We start from the raw sequence: 3,606 nt of genomic DNA on the forward strand, positions 1-3,606 counted from the left end.
AATTTGGTCTAGGTCATTTGGTTATGACCTTTTAAGACAATTGTTTCACCAGGATTAGGTTATTTTTCAAAATGTCATTTGCTGGTGAAAAAAGTGAAGCCTTTCATTTTGAAAAGGTCAAAAAGCTTTGACCTTTTCAAAACTCTTTTGAGAAATAAAAAAAAAAACTGTCAAGAAAGTTTGTTTTGTGAATAGCTGAATGTAGTTGTAACAACAAAGCAACTCCATTGTGTGGATCCACTGCTTACATTAAAAACTTTACAACATAACTTTCAGTAAAGACACCCAGTCTAACTCAAACACTGATTCTTTCACCTTTATTTTCCTGCCTAAAGTGAAATTTTATTTTCCTTCATGAATAGCAACAATCTATTATGAAACAATCTACCCTCAGTTATTAACATATATTTACTTGTGTCCAAGACTAGCAAAAGCAATGATGAGTAAAAACACATAAAATTTAAATATTAACTAATCTGTAGTATCAGTGAATTTATAAAGATAAGCTAAAAAAAGATAAACTTTATTGCTCCATAATGAAGTGGAGCATTCCTGTCTGACTTATAATGTTTTTCTCAGCCTGTCAGAGCTGCAGCACCTCTGGGCATGACATTTCTCTAGGATGAATGTCTCTTCCACAGTTTGTTAGACATTGCATACTGATGCATTGATTCCCCAAAGGTGACATCATTACAAGAGGTGTTATCTTTTTCATGTTGTCAGAAACATCATTCAACTTCGTTATTTTGTTGTTTTTGGGTATTTCTGTTTTTGTTTTGTTTGTTTTTTTTTTTAAGCAATCTCATCCTCCTTCATTTTCTTTTCCCTCTTCCTTTCATGGAATATTTCTTTTAAGAATAATGTTTGGGGCAACTATTAGCCCTTGCTACTATTTGTTGAAAAAATAAAAGCCATATCACTCCTATTTCTGAAACACTGTGAAACAAATGTTTTTAGCTAATTTTTTTTTTTTTTTCCAAGTTTGCTTTGTAATATATTTTTTTAAAAGGGGCAGGGCAGGGAGGTACCTAAACATATCTGTTCCCCTGTCACACTGAGAACTTTGATACAATACAAAACATTGAGATATTCCAAATACATCCTGTTCCAAGTTACTAGTACTTTTTCTGAATTATCAGTTATGAAGGAAGTTAAAGTAATCAATATTTAGGTAATTTCATTGCAATCTTCCAGCTGGATACATAAAGATGGGCTATTATCCATTTCCAACTCATTCTGTAGTCACCAAGCCTCTGCAAAACGCATAGATCTATCACACTGACTCAGATTGTAATGTTATGGTTTAAAATCATACAGGCTAATCACATAAGGAATGCATTAAGGAAAATTTCTTTGAAAAAAATTGATAAGGTGTAAGCAACATTAATCCAACAACTTTCATCAAAGTGCATGAATTAATTATAGGAGGAGAGAGAAGGGGAATTCTTGTAGCTCACTTCAAACTTGTCTTAAGAAAAACTAGAAATTTAAACCCTCATAGAGCAAGAGAGATGTGTCTGTAAAGCAATAGTTCAGAATACCCAAAACAGATTTCTAAAGGAGTAGGTGATACGAATATCTTTGATTTCCTTAGTGAACAGAAGGGATGCAACGGGTCAGATATATCCATACCACTGAATACAAGCCTAAATTACCCACAATAATAGGATCAGAATGGTACAAATCTGGTGGAAATAACTGATAAAACTGCAAAGGGACACCATATTCATTTCTTTGCCAACACACCATCATCTTGATTTTCAGCTGTTCAGCTGCAGACCCCACTTGAGAGAAAGTTGCCAGTTCTACCAGACTAACCATATAAAATCATACCTTCTTGGTAGTACAACGGTTCCTGGAGACCTCAAGAGGAATGATGTATCCCCCCTTTCCTGGCAGTTACTGCTTGACAGAAAATATTTCAGGGAAGCATCAAAACAGCTGCAAGTGCACACAAGGCTGGAGGGGAATAGGTTGCTAAGCTCCTCCCAAAGTAGAACCTGGAAGCTAGCACCTCTCCCAGGAGATTCCAACAGTACTGGTGCTCCCCAGTTTGGTACCTAGGAGGACTTCAGAAGGACCAGAGTAGAAGCAGGGAAAAGGAAGATATTAATGAGTCTTCCTGCCTATCATTCTGAGCAATAATTGCAAGGGTATTACTCCTATTGAGGCTGTACTGTATTGCTTTTGGACTATAAGCCTTGGCATTATTGCAGTTGGACTAGACAACTGTTAGAGCCATATTTTGATGTGATTATTCAGATTTCAGTTAGGCTAACAATAAATTCTTGTTTCCACATATATGTGATGGGGTTCCTTCTACACAAGACAAGATTTTGAGGATAATAATATTTAAATAAGGCAAATTTCAATAGGATCTTTGCAAATGCCAGTTCTGAATGATGCAGGTATGCTTGAAACAAAGCACCAGAACATCTGAGAAGAAAATAAACCAAACCAAGCACAAAAAAAAACCTGCAAACATTTAGAATGGGAGTATAACTTCTGCAGAAATATCACAGCCTTTTCAAAGTTTCTCCCTTTGCATAAGATTTTTAACTGTATTTACTGCAGTATTAACTGCTATGGAAACTGTTACTGTTGCTTCACTGACATCAGCAGAGGTTAAAATGAAGCTCCTGAGAGAGAAAAACAAACACAATGTGCTGCTGCTTGGGCTTTGGAGGCATTTGGTTTTGTTTAGTGTTTCCTACACAAGCATGGCATACAGATCTCAGAATTTTCAGGCTGGTATAAATGACGCCATCTGAACAACAGCATCATGACTGCTGCTTGCTCTAGCAGGCCCACAGGTAGAGTCATATCACAGAATCACCAAGATTGGAAAATACCTCTAAGATCATCTAGTCCAACTATCCACCTATCACCTATATTTTCCCACTAAACCATGTCCCTTACTACCACATCTGAACACTTCTTGAACACCTCTAGGAACAGTGACTCAACCACATCCCTAGACAGCCCATTCTAGTGCCTGATCTCTCTCTCAGAGAAGAAATTTTTCTTTACGTTCACCTGAGCCTCCCCTGGTGCAACTTGAGGCCATTCCCTCTAGACCTATTACTATTCACCCAAAGGAGAGACCAACCTCCACCTCACCACAATCTCCTTTCAGATAGTTGCAGAGAGCAATAATGTCACCCCTGAGCTTCCTCTTCTTCAGACTAAATCCTAATTCTTTCAGCCACTCCTCATAAACCTTGTGCCCAATCCTCTCAAAAGCTTTGTTGCCCTTCTCTGGACACATTCCAGGGCCTTGATCTCTTTCTTATAGTGAGAGGCTCAAAACTGAATGCAGTACTCTGGATCCGGCCTCACCAGAGCTGAGTACAGGGGGAAGATCACCTGCCTGCTCCTACTGGCAACTCTATTTCTGATATAAGTCAGGATGCTATCACCTTGTTTACCTGGGCACACTGGTGGCTCATATTCAGCCAAGCATCAACCAACACTCCCAGGTCCATTTATTCCACACAGTTGAATGTTCCAGACACTTCTATCCTCAGTGGTCAACTCCCCACCACATCCAGTAAAGGACAAAGATTGTTCTTAGCCATGCTCTTACTGTTAATATATTTCTCAAAA

This window comes from Meleagris gallopavo, chromosome 2, assembly GCF_000146605.3.
Source record: "Meleagris gallopavo isolate NT-WF06-2002-E0010 breed Aviagen turkey brand Nicholas breeding stock chromosome 2, Turkey_5.1, whole genome shotgun sequence".
Classification (NCBI taxonomy): domain Eukaryota; kingdom Metazoa; phylum Chordata; class Aves; order Galliformes; family Phasianidae; genus Meleagris; species Meleagris gallopavo.